Source organism: Carassius gibelio, chromosome B22 (assembly GCF_023724105.1).
Source record: "Carassius gibelio isolate Cgi1373 ecotype wild population from Czech Republic chromosome B22, carGib1.2-hapl.c, whole genome shotgun sequence".
Taxonomy (NCBI): domain Eukaryota; kingdom Metazoa; phylum Chordata; class Actinopteri; order Cypriniformes; family Cyprinidae; genus Carassius; species Carassius gibelio.
In genome coordinates this window covers 13,593,827-13,607,812 of record NC_068417.1, presented here as the reverse complement: position 1 = coordinate 13,607,812, position 13,986 = coordinate 13,593,827, and the positions used below count along the sequence as shown (strand labels likewise).

The 13,986-nt window shown below is 35.9% G+C and overlaps 1 protein-coding gene and 2 long non-coding RNA genes across 5 annotated transcripts in view; 1 reads left to right on the top strand and 2 right to left on the bottom strand.

Annotated features, from left to right (window-relative positions):
* Positions 1 to 13,986, top strand: part of LOC127987083 (uncharacterized) — a 187,872-nt gene that overhangs the window by 51,534 nt on the left and 122,352 nt on the right. The gene's annotated exons all lie outside the window — the stretch shown is intronic.
* Positions 618 to 6,484, bottom strand: LOC127987164 (uncharacterized). Its single transcript, XR_008161077.1, has 2 exons — positions 5,877 to 6,484; positions 618 to 1,621 (listed from the first exon to the last, which is right to left on the bottom strand). It is a non-coding gene; the product is annotated as an uncharacterized LOC127987164 (long non-coding RNA).
* Positions 7,287 to 12,604, bottom strand: LOC127987142 (uncharacterized). Of its 3 annotated transcripts, XR_008161056.1 has the most exons (5): positions 11,717 to 12,604; positions 11,341 to 11,623; positions 10,922 to 11,255; positions 8,694 to 8,779; positions 7,287 to 7,674 (listed from the first exon to the last, which is right to left on the bottom strand). It is a non-coding gene; the product is annotated as an uncharacterized LOC127987142 (long non-coding RNA). The 3 variants fall into 3 exon arrangements; XR_008161055.1 differs by lacking the exon at positions 10,922 to 11,255 and having other exon boundaries at positions 11,717 to 12,603; XR_008161054.1 differs by lacking the exons at positions 7,287 to 7,674; positions 8,694 to 8,779; positions 10,922 to 11,255 and having other exon boundaries at positions 11,305 to 11,448; positions 11,557 to 11,623; positions 11,717 to 12,602.

Here is a 13,986-nt window from a genome sequence, read left to right as displayed (position 1 = left end):
TTTGCTTTTTAGCAGCGAACACTCAAGATGGGTTTGGTGAAAACAGGGATAAAGAGTACCCCATGTGTACAACATCAAATATACTGCTGTATTTGATGTTGTGGGCCTATATTTCTGCTGGAGGTCCTGGGCATCTTCTTTAGATACATGGCATTATAGATTCTATCAAATTCCAGCAGATAAAAAATCAGCGACTGAATCCTGTTAGAAATCTTATAATGGACAATGTTTGGATCTTCCGACCGTACAATAATCTAAACACAAACCTCTAACACAACACCAAAATGGGTCACTGAGCTCAAAACTAAGCTTCTGCTATAGCCATTCCAGTCCTCTGACCTAAACCCTACAGAAAATGAGAGGAGTGAACTGAAGAGGAGAAGCTGGGAATCTGAAGGGTCTGGAGTGATTCTGGATGAAGGAGTGGTCTCTGATCTCTTGTCGGGTGTTCTCTAACCTCATCAGGAATTATAGGAGAACATTTCGAGCTGTTACATAACATATTTTTTTATCATGGTTAGCGACAAAGCATAAGAATCAAGGGTATGTAAACTTTTGAACTGGTTAATTTGTATGTTTTTATAGTACTCTCACCAAGACAACTCAAACACACTTAATAGTGTTGCCATTAATGCAGAGGAACAGTTTTATTTGCATGCATTCATCTGGAAGAAATTATTAATTGATTAAATTATGATTTTCTACTCCTTTAGGTGCTTCTGGTGTTAAAACGGACAGAGTCTCAGTGTCAGTGATGGAGGGAGAATCAGTCACTCTACACACTGGTGTTGAAACAAACCAACAAGTCAGAATCAGATGGTATTTCAATGACACTCGCATCGCTCAAATCACTGGAGATCTCAGTAAGATCTGTACAGATGTTCAGTGTAATGAAGGTACTGAGAGATTCAGAGACAGACTGAAGCTGGACAATCAGACTGGATCTCTGACCATCATGAACACCAGAAACACAGACTCTGGAGTTTATAAACTACTGATTAACAGCACCAGATTCAGCATCATAAAGACATACAGAGTTACTGTCACTGGTGAGTATCATTTTAGTCTTTCAGTGCTACTCAACTTCACCGGTTTTAGAAAACTGATATATTGTAAATTGACCCATTAAATGTTTGAATTGTGGCCTGTTTGAAGAAGTGAGCTTTGACTCAATATCACAATACAACTCAGATCAAATAAATCAAGTTCATACACTGTATGAAAAAAAACAAAAACAAAAAACAAAAACTGGCAGCAGGGCTTCCAGACCTATTCTGTTAAATTAGAGAAAATAAATTGCTGGAAGGTCTGCCAAAAAAGCAGTACAATAGTCCAGTCTGGAGAAAATGAGAGCTTGGACAAGGAGTTCTGTAGCATGCCCCCTAAGGAAGGGTCTGATCATATGTTATACAGGGCAAATCTGCAGGATCAAGCCAGTGTAATGTGGTCAGTGAAGTGTATACATGTCAACTGTAACACCAAGGTTGGGTTGGCAAAAAAAAAAAAAAAAAGAGCATTTCTGTCTTGAGTTGGTAAGGTTGAGTTGATGGTAATTCAACATCCAGCAAGACATTTCTGTCCAAGATGCAGAGATGCGAGCATCAGCCATCGGAACATCCAGCTGGAATGAAAGGGAGAGATGTGCGTCATTACAATAGCAGTAATATGAAAAGCCATGTTTCTGAATGACAGACCCATTGTAATGATATGTCTATGGAGAGGAGAACTGTTCCAAGGACAGAGCCCTGAGACACACCAGTAGCGAAACATTACGACTTCGAAACATCACCCTGAAGGAACTACCTGAGAGTTAAGAATTGAACTCTCAGGTACTTGAGAGTATAGACTTCGATTATGTTTCTCTCACCCACATGCCTTGCAGTATGTTTTTCTTTCCTCTGTAGACCACATTTAGATTGATTGACAAGATCTGTTGAGGCATAAAATGCATGTGGGTATACAAACATCTTGATTATCCAAAAATGTAATTTTGAAAGCGTAAAGGTAATCCAAATGGTTCTAGTTAATAATAATATTAATAATAATAATAATAATAATAATAATAATAAAAGTTCACTTGTTCCACACCTGAAAGCCATCTGCTTTCCATATGGCCTGAAACCATTTTTTTTTTTTTTTTTTATGTGCAGTGCAGTCACGATATATAAAATATGCTGTATTAAAGACTTACATCAGTCTGTTGGCTTGTCTGCTGTAGTATTGTCAGAATTTGTTGTAGTTGGCGAAACAGTCCCACTGAAGTATGAGCACATTATTTTCTTACATATTTCTGAATAGATAGCCTGAAATAAATTAAAATAATTTGCGCTATTGTCTTTATTGTGCCATAGCAAAGCAGAAAAATTTAACATCAAGCCCAAGATTTTCAATAGTAATGTGTACAATGTTACAAAAGCTTTTTAATCGCATATATATAAAACCTTCTGTTCAACACAGAATACAGGAAAAAATGTTGCTCATCTAAATTTAAAAAAAAGTGTATTGATTAGCAAATCAAAATATTACAAATTTAGTTTTGATCACAGGAATAAATTATATTTTAAAATATATTCAAATGGAAATAAAAAAAATCTCACTGTTCAAAAACGTTATATTATATGAAGTTTATATGACTTTTTTATTGCTTTAAATTTCAACAATTTCTCTTACAAGTTTAATTTAACAGTTTGCCCTGACTGGCTTAAGAAACTCAGACCAAACAAAATTATTGTTACATGTCAACAAGTGTTGGGGCAACAATGCAAGATAAGTTATTGTGACTTGATTATAAACATTTGTAAGATATATGACGCTACAAAGTTATTTGGGCCATTTTAGCTGACTTCACCCTAAAACAGGTTTTTCACCCTATAAATGAAAAAAAAAAAAAAAATACAAATAACTTTATTTTTCTTCTTCTTCTTTGTTTTTATTTTATTTTTATTTATTTTTACAGTGTACAACATTCTACTAAATATCTGTCAAATGTATAGGTAAAGTTATCAGTCCATCTTGAGAAATAACAACTGTCTGTCTTCTACTGTTTCAGATTTAACTGCTGCTACTGTTGCTGCTGTCTCTGCTGCTGTTGTTGTTGTGGTTCTGCTGGTTGCAGCTTCTGGTGTGATTTACTGTCAATGCAGGAGATCAAGACAAAAGGGCAAGTATTGCATACTGCTGATTTGACAAGCTGGAATTAGATTTATTGTGCCAAAAAAATATATGTCTATATATAGTTGTGTATGTATTGTTATAATAACTGACCAAAGTAAAATGTATTGTTATTGTTCAAACAGGAAATAGGACACACCACAACGATCAGGATCAGATGAGATATTTGTCAGTAAACACCTACAGATTTTAAACAGATTGGCATCTTTGAGAACTATTGCTCCAGTAAACTTCAAGCAAAATCAAAGAACTAAATAGTCTGATGTCATTTTGAACCAAACCAAATTTTGTTTTGTTGGAGTTTCAAACGATTTGCTTTGAACTACAATTGGCGTGTGGCATTTAATTGGTAGGTGTGATCAGACGTTAAGTAAAAACATGGATACTCTGGGGAACTTCTTTATAGAAACTATCGCAGCAGAGACATTTGTATGTGTGTGTGTTTAAAAATGTAAAGCTTCTTGCTTCCAGCAGTCATAGATCCTCTTCTGACTATTATTAATTCATCATTGTCATTAGGATATGTCTCCAAAACCTTCAAACTGGCTGTTATTAAGACTCTCATAAAAAAAACACAACTTGACCCCAAAGAAATTGTTAATTATAGACCGATCTCGAATCTCACTTTTCTGTCCAAGATACTAGAAAAGATAGTATCCTAAAAATTATATTCCTTCTTAGAGAAAAATGGTATTTGTGAGGATTTCCAGTCAGGATTTAGACCGTATCATAGAACGATTACTTTTCTCCTAAGAGTTACAAATGACCTGCTCTTATCATCTGATCGTGGTTGTATCTCTCTATTAGTTTTATTGGATTGTAGTGCTGCGTTTGACACTATTGGCCACAATATTCTTTTGCATAGACTTAAAGGTGCTGTAGGGAACTTTTGAAAAAAAAATATTTTTTACATATTTGTTAAACCTGTCATTATGTCCTGACAGTAGAATATGAGACAGATAATCTGTGAAAAAAAATCAAGCTCCTCTGGCTCCTCCCAGTGTCCTATTGCCATTTGCAGAAAGTCATGCGCTCCCGGTAAAAAACAACCAATCAGAGCTGCGGTCTGTAACTTTGTGTTCAAAATGTAGAAAAATTAACATAATAAGCGAGTACACCATGAATCCATTTTCCAAACCGTGTTTTTAGCTTGTCCTGAATCACTAGGGTACACCTATAATAAGTGTTTATATTCGGACTATTTTAGATTGCTTCGGGGGTACCGCGGCGGAGTAACCCAGTACCTTTGTGATTCTTCATAGACATAAACAGAGAGAAGTAGCTCCGGCTACGATGTTCTTCCGCAAGACGCAAGCAGTTCTGTTTATTAACCGCTAGAACGTCAAAAGTTCCCTACTGCAGCTTTAAACACTTTGTTGGCATAAATGGAAGTGCATTAGCATGGTTTAAATCATACTTATATGACCGCCATCAATTCGTAGAGGTCATATCAATCACAAGTGCAGTATGGAGTACTTCAAGGCTGAGTACAAGGGCCGCTACTCTTCACACTTTATATATTACCCTTGGGAGATATAGTCAGGAAACATGGTGTTAGCTTTCACTGTTATGTTAATGATACTCAGCTCTATATTTCTTCTTGAAACACACAAATTTGAAAAAACTAATGGAGTGTATAGTCCATATAAAAAAACTGGATGATGAGTAATTTCTTACTGCTAAATACTGAAAAAAAAACAGAGGTGTTAATTATAGGACCTAAAAACTATGCATGTATTAACATAAAACACTGTCTAAGACTTGATGGCTGCTCTGTCAGTTCTTCATCATCAGTTAGGAACCTTGATGTGCTATTTGATCGCAATCTTTCCTTAGAAAGCCAAGTTACTAGCATTTGTAAAACTGCATTTGTCCATATGAAAAATATATCTAAATTATGGCCTATGCTCTCAATGTCAAATGCAGAAATGTTAATCCATGCATTTATGACTTGAAGGTGTCATGATCCTGGTTTCTTCTTTCTCTGTCTCCCTCTTGTGGTCACACACTCACTCGCACACTCACTCACACATTCAGTGAAGACAATTTACTTTATTCATTATTAACTGCATCCCGCCCTGGTCTTCCATCGTTCTTACCTTAACACAAGGTTAGATTATAATGCTTTATTGGGTGGTTGTTCAGCATGCATAGTAAACAAACTACAGCTAGCCCAAAATGCAGCAGCAAGAGTTCTTACTAGAACCAGGAAGTATGACCATATTAGCCCGGTCCTGTTAACACTGCACTGGCTCCCTATCAAACATCGTATAGATTTTAAAATATTGCTTATTACCTATAATGCGCTGAATGGTTTAGCACCTCAGAATTTGAATGAGCTCCAGTTACATGATAATCCTCTATATCTGCTGCGTTCTCATAACTCAATTTGAAAATACCTAGAATATCAAAATCAACTGCGCGCGGCAGATCCTTTTCCTATTTGGTGCCTAAACTCTGGAATAACCTACCGAACATCGTTCGGGAGGCAGACACACTCTTGTAGTTTAAATCTAGATTAAAGACCAATCTCTTTAACCTGGTTTACACATAACACTCTAATATGCTTCTAATATCGAAATCTGTTAAAGAGCCAGTAAGATGAAAATTCTAAGCTTCCTATCACAAGTCCTGTACAACAGGTTTAAATCCATGCAAGGTTAAAAAAACATTGTCATTTTGTCAAAATATCATTTTAAAATTACCTCAATTCTCAGAGATCCCATCTCGTTAGTAAAGCCGGTTCTAATCCGCGGTAAATTCCATCAGGTGCGTGATTTCACATAGAGCAGCTCCCAGCTAACACAGTTACGTTGTGACGACGTAACTGGACCAGACTATATTCGTTCCAGCGACGTAACTTTGTGATTCCCATATCCGTCGTGGCGACGTTATAGTGGAACGTCGCTGGAACGTGAGGAGTACGTCCCAGCGACCAAACTGGCACGTTATGAGAACGTTACTATAAAGTACCATATTGGTCGCAGCGACGTACCATATAACGTTCCAGTGACGTAACTTTGTGATTCCCATATCCGTCGTGGCGACGTTATAGTGGAACGTCGCTGGAACGTGATGAGTACGTCCCAACGACCAAACTGTCACGTTATGAGGACGTTCCTATAAAATACCATATTGGTCTCAGCGACGTACCACATAACGTTCCAGTGACGTAACTTTGTGATTCCCATATCCGTCGTGGCAACGTTATAGTGGAACGTCGCTGGAACGTGATGAGTATGTCCTGACGACCAAACTGGCACGTTATGAGGACGTGACATTACAGGATCATATTGGTAATTCATATTTTCACCTCACCATTACCTTGAAATACATAAAGAACTAATAAACTCAGTCCATCTCTGGTGCAAAAAAATAAACCTTATGAAATCTAATTGTAATCTAATTATAGGGGATTCATAGATAATACATTAATTACATACATGCAATGCAAACAAATACAAAAACATTACATTCTAATATAAAATAGACAAAAACACACTGCATTCATTCAGAAATCAATATTTATTCAGCACTACTTTCTACAAATACTAAGCCAAAACATTTTGAACATCGCACCTGTTCTTTAAACATGCAAAATGTTACTAAGTTATGAGCACAGAAAACTAAACACATCAATTCATAGATTACACAATATAAACAATAGAACATTTTTGTCTTAAAGATGGGGAGATGGTTAATGACGTTATTAGTGAAAATTAAAAATAATTATCAGTAAACTTATTGATACAACATAATTTAGTGCAACAAAAAATACATGATAAATAGATATGAAACAAAAAGTAATCGTGCACATTTAGTACATAGAGGAAACGAATTAGTAAATCATTGACATGATTTCTTTCTTTTTCTTGCATGTCATGATCAGGGCTCTGTGCTCACTATCAGAGGATAAAACTAAACAATATAACAATTACCAAAGAACCATAATTTTTGAGCTTCTCAGAAGAAAAACATTCATAAAGCGTAAAGATATGAAAAATGAACAATATAGAGATTTCTAGCATCTCTCCTGTATTATTTGTCCCACCCGAAAAAACAAAGTTTTTTAAGAAAATGAGCATATGGACTTTCTCAGAAGAATCTGTGATTTCTGATTACTGACTGTGGAGAAGACTCTGTCAGACAGTGCTGAGGAGGCAGAGTTAGGTGCTGGACAGCTGATAGAGAAGAGGAAGAGGGTGTTTCTTACCCCAGCAGCAGAAGACAGGCTCTTCTGAGGGAAGGACAGGAGGCTTGATGCAGTGTTTTGCTGTAGAACAAGGCTCCTTCTCAGCACCTGATCTTCTTCAGAAAAGAGTTCCTCTAGTGTAGAGTCAGACACTCAGACTTCTTGCAAACTGTAATCTTTTAATAACATTAAGCATATTATTGTAGTCATGTTCATTGTTTTTATTATAACACATGGCAAGCTTATGAGAAAATTGTTAAACGTGTTCTTCCTCCTTCTTCATCCTGGGCCTGCTGTCAACATCCTCTGAGCTGAAAGGGAGGATCATCTTGTTAATGTTGCTCATGTATGTTCACAACCAGTCAAAAATCTGGAATCTTTTCTTTATGGTTTTCAAGAGAAGTCTCTTCTACTCACCAAGGCTAGATTAATTTGATAAAAAAAAAATTTTTAAGTAATTGTAAAAAAAAAAAAAAAAACAGAAAGAAAGAAATAACAGTTTTCATACTCTTTTTTGAATATACTTAAACATATTTATTGAAATAATTATGAGGCAAAGCTGAATTTTTCAGTAACTTTACTCCAGTCTTCAGTGTCACATGATCTTTTTCATATACTGATTTGCTGATCAGGAAACATTGCTGATTATCACAAATCAGTGCATTTACATGCACCCAATCGCATTATTGCCGCTAAGATCAAAGTGTACATCTGCTCATGACATACATGATGTAAATCACATCTGCAGCTAGCTTACTACGGTTGTTAGTTCCACTGAACTCTATTGGTAAAGAAGGAATTTGTGACCAAAGTTGGTTTTAGGGAAACGCACCCCATATTAGAAATGATGGGGAAGAAAACTTAGCATTTCTGGAAAGTTGAATTTTTTCTTCATTATTATTTTATAAAACACAAAGTTCAAAACATTGAAAAAAAGGTAATCTTTTGTAAAATTACAAAAGTCTTCTCTATCACTGGTTTTCAATTTTATGCATTCTTGCTATTAGCCAACCACCCCCAAATAAAATAAATAAATAATAAATAAATATAACTGTAGTGTAGACAAAATGTTTGGGCAGCACAACTGTTTTCAACACTGATAATAATCAGAAAAATTTATTGAGCAGTAAATCATCATATTAGAATGATTTCTGAAGATCATGTGACACTGAAGACTGGAGTAATTTATGCTGAAAATATAGCTGTGCATTATAGAAATAAATTAAACTTTTAAAATATATTTAAAACTTTTGACCAGTTGTGTACATTGCCACATTTAAATGAAAACTCAACTTGTAATAAACAAAGCACACATTCTCAAAGAACTTACATTCTGGTGATTACTTCCTTCCCTCACTGCTGTCAGATCCCTTCAGTCATTCCCAGACCTCCTTGTTTTTAATCTTTCCCTCAAATCTACAGAAACAAACATCATTTTACAGACAATTTGGTTAAGTCACGAATTGCAATAGTTATATAACTATAATCACAATGCTAAATTATAAATATATAATTATAAATATATATTGAATCGGCACACAAGTATCGGGATAGTATTGAATTGGCAGATTAGCGTATCATCCTATCATAGTTACTACAGTCAAAACAATGAAACTCTCTTCAAGAGCACACAATAACTGATATTTAAAACTGTTAAAAGAAAAGGCTCAAAATATTGCACACATATAATACACAACAATATCTCTTCCTTTGGTGTTTTGAATATTTCTATGAGTAATGCTACACGCTGTGACTCTGTGTTGCTTCAAGTGCATCATTCTGCGCACTGGTTGTGTTTACGTGCTGCACACTGTATAGGAGCCATTCCCTTTCGTATTATAATACATTAGCACAATGATAGATTCTTGTTCTGTCCCATCAACCACATGTTGCTGCCTTCATTACTGTGCTATAAATTTAAAAGAAATGTATTTTACACACACATACATTATACACACACACACATATATATATAGACGGTTTCAACGGCAACAACATAAACAAACGTTACTGCGCATGCGCGCTTTTGTGGACCTAACCTAACCGGTAGACTTCCAAATAGAATCAATAACAACAGCCAAGTCCCTCTAGAGTAGATATTTTTTGATAACAAACAAAATATGTTTGCTGCGTGGATCAGGCGGACTTAATGAAAATGCAAATTCATCCTTTGCCAGCAGGAGATGTTTTAAAGCATAGACATAAAGCGCGAGAAATAGAGGTTTCCCCAGTAACAGCTGTAAACAAAGCAGAGCTACGCTCACACGCTGCTTTCTCAGGCATATAACATGCAAGTCTTTCTTCAGAAATACAGCGATATAAAAACACCTGTGCCTCTTTTTGATATTTAAACATATAAATGTTAGGAATTATTAAACGTGCAGTACGTAACGTTACTCATGTTTATTCAACGAAGCCTTTTCGAAAATCGATCAGTTTTAAAATTGTGGCGAGTCTCCAAAAATAAATAAATGTATGGGAAACATCCCGCAGCACAACCACCTGAGCCCAACTTCAGTTTACTCATCACCTTGACTTTAACTGCGTGTGTAGATGGCACCGCAGCCAGACCGATATACACAACACAGACCAGAAGTTAACTTAGGTCCAGGCGCGTGCATCAGATGAAACTGTCTAATATATATATATATATATATATATATATATATATATATATATATATCAGTTTGAGACCAAAGGTTTGGACACACCTTCTCATTCAAAGAGTTTCCTTTATTTTCATGACTATGAAAATTGTAGATTCACACTGAAGGCATCAAAACTATGAATTAACACATGTGGAATTATATATGGAATTATATACATAACAAAAAAGTGTGAAACAACTGAAAATATGTCATATTGTAGGTTCTTCAAAGTAGCCACCTTTTGCTTTGATTACTGCTTTGCACACTCTTGGTATTCTCTTGATGAGCTTCAAGAGGTAGTCACCTGAAATGGTCTTCCAACAGTCTTGAAGGAGTTCCCCGAGAGATGCTTAGCACTTGTTGGCCCTTTTGCCTTCTGTCTGCAGTCCAGCTCACCCCTAAACCATCTGGATTGGGTTCAGGTCCGGTGACTGTGGAGGCCAGGTCATCTGGCGCAGCACCCCATCACTCTCCTTCTTGGTCAAATAGCCCTTGATGCCTTCAGTGTGACTCTACAATCTTCATAGTCATGAAAATAAAGAAAACTCTTTGAATGAGAAGGTGTGTCCAAACTTTTGGTCTGAACTATAATATATATATTTTACAGTTTATATATATATATATATATATATATATATATATATATATATATATATATATATATATATATATATATATACACACACACACACACTTTTGCACATCCTGTCATACCAGTGACTGGGTGTTACTGCAATAGACTTTGCAGCATTAAGGTTAACGATTAATCGATTATTTGATCATTAATTTAAACGACGATCAATCATGGAAATGATTGAAAATTGACATCCCTACACAGAATTAAAGAAAATTCTACATTGATTTAAAAATTTTTTTGCAAAAAACGACACTGATATCGGATCAGAATTACTGTCTCTTCTCATAGTGACAGCCAATCACATTAGTTTTCTGGTATTGCATGCACTCGATTGGCTTGCGTCTGCGCTTGGGTATTTGCATAAGATGTTCTGACTGGAGGACGGCTGCATTGGCGCTTGAGAAGTCTTCAACTTCTATTTAGAATTAATTTCTAGAATTAATTTCACCATGCTTGACGTCACTTCATTTAAAAGTAAACGAGAGGTGTTGACGCCCCGTGTGATGGGGCGTTATATGTCTGGATACCGCTGCACAAATCTTTCAACCACGAGAAATGTAGTTCCAGCACGGCCTTACATCCAGAACAGCAGAATGGTCAGGATGACCTGAAACACATAACCAACTGAAATCAATTTAAAAGTATTTAGTCTTGCCTGAGTGATGCTGAAACAACCAGGTTTAGTTTTTCACCCAGGAGAAACTGCTTCCTGTGGAACAGTCTCCATGAAGAATGATCTCTTGATCCTGGATCCTTGCTGCCATCCACGCAGAGATGATTTGGAGGATATGTGGTTGTGTCTAAAGGGTAATGAATCAATGTTACAAGAATACTGATAGCAGCACTATTGATCCTGTACCTTATGTAAATGTTTTCAGTACTGAACAAGTCAGGAACCAAATTAGTACCAGTTCTTGAAACCCATCTCTACTTGTAATAGTTGTCTTGTTGCTGCTGCCCAGACTGTCTCTTCCCCTGATGATAAATATATGTGTTCATTTTAAAGCAATAAATAATACATTTAAATTACTAGGTGGTAACAAATATATTTCCTTATAAGGAACTCACTGAATCATGGACCCAACTGGTGGTTGTCAGGCCCTAAGAAAGTGAACAATTTGTTTACTTTTTGTGAAACGAAAGTATCAGATCAATTTGAGAATTAAACTAGCATTAAAAAGCATGCATGTGAAAAACACCATCAACACCAATAATGAACAGATGACAGAATTTACAAGCCTGCCACTTGAGGGAGAAAAGGGGAAATTATTAATCCCACATAACGTTACACTGAACATGATTTCGGCAGCCTCGGTCTAATTAACGTTAAACTTTATATTTAACGTTATATCGGTTTATATTCAAGTTCACAGCATGGCTAGCATGAGCATCATCAAGCTCGAGCAGCAGGTATTCAAACAAACTAATTAACGTTACTACGGTTAAAAATTTAATGATTAGAAAGTTAACACTGTATAGTTTATAGTGATAAATTTCAAATAATTTAAAACAGGTAAGGTTATATTCGATTTTAACAGTTACCGTTACCTTAGACCACCTCTGAGACTGCTTTTGAGCTAATTAACCAAACAGAGCATTTATTTATTAAATTGAAAGAGAAAACCTACAAAAATACAAAACACTACTCCTCTTTGATGGCATTTAACGTTATATCAGTTAAAATCTATGAATAAAAGTAGATTTATAGGACTTACCTTTCCTCCGTGTCCGTCTGCTGGAAGTTGACCGTTACAAAATGACGGGCACGCGCACGTCGCGCACTTCACTCAGAAAGTGACGTGCGCTGCTAGTTTAAGGTTTAAATGTTAATTTGTCCCGTACTCTCTTTCATTAACAAACATTATCACCATTTGCTAAGTAAATTGTTTATTTTATTGTTCTTAAACTGATGGCATATATATATATATATATATATATATATATATATATATATATATATATATATATATATATATATATATATATATATAATTATTTTAACATGCTTGATTAATTTTTTTGTATATTTCCCAAAGAATATGCTGTTCAAATGGTATCTTAATAATAATAATACATCTAGTGCAATAATATTAAAAGTTATCTGAAGACCAGCTGACCACGTCGCTACAACGTCCCCAAATGGACCAGCCTACAAAACATTGCATATAAATCTCTCTATTATCAAATCTGGGATTCGGTCTCTTTGTCAACTAGTTTTTTCCAACTAGTTTCAATTATAAGTAAGTGAACGCTGTCAAAATTATCCACACTCAAAAACTGGAGGTGCGTAAGCTCTGATCGGTCACCTGACAAAAAGATTGAATCCAGAAATTGATGATCACAAATGTAAACATGTAATGAGGGATAGGCTACATAAGCAATATTTGATGGGAACACTAAATTAGGTAAAGGATTTCCAGCACAGTTTTTTAATGTCTTCATGACTCTGTATTGCAGTGCTCCAGTGTGCTACAGTGATTGGCTTCTGTTACTGGGCCTCAGAACTGATTCTGTCCCTGCAGCAGCAGCACAAGAAGTACCACGGCTCGCTCATCTATGTCACTTTTGCCATCAGCTTCTACCTGGTGGCCGGTGCAGGCGGAGCCTCCATTTTAGCCACAGCGGCCAACCTGCTCCGTTGAAAAAAAAAGTAAAAATAAAAGCGGTTTATTAAAGAGAAGTCCTGACTGCTTTATCGTCGTGTTTTTCACTCTTTTACAGGCTGACAGAAAGAATCCGTCTCTATAGTGAGTGATTATTGAATGAGGCTGTACTTTATAAATGTAATGTTTTAACTCGAGATGTTTGTTTGTGTGAATGCTGTGTGTGCGGTGAGTTCTGCGCAAGCGGGGAGCAGAGTTGCCATGGAAACGGGGCGTCAACACAAAAACCGTTACTGGCAAGCAGTAATCTCCGTCTCTCGCTGCGGTTTACGCTGTTTTAGGTAAGTTTAGTCGCTAAAATCATACAAATGTTCCTGACACGTTTCTTACTTGTTATTGACATATTTCAATTAAATTTATTTTATAGAAATGGTTTAGTGTCTTCGAAAAAGTCAGTTAGCGTCTTAGATAGATTTAGCTCTTGCTGAAACTCTGGGCTTTAAATCAAATCTTCGCGTGTGTATGAGATATTTTGATGGCTCTGAATGTTTTGCTGTCGATTTGTCAGTGTATTTTTTTGGAAAAGGCTGATTTACTGAATCGATGACGTCACTTACACTGAGAGTGTAACGTTAATCGGCTGAAAACAAGTTCACATGAGTTTTGATATTTCATGATAAACAGATATTAATACAAATTGTTCTGTGATTTCAGGATGACAGAAAGAAACTCTAC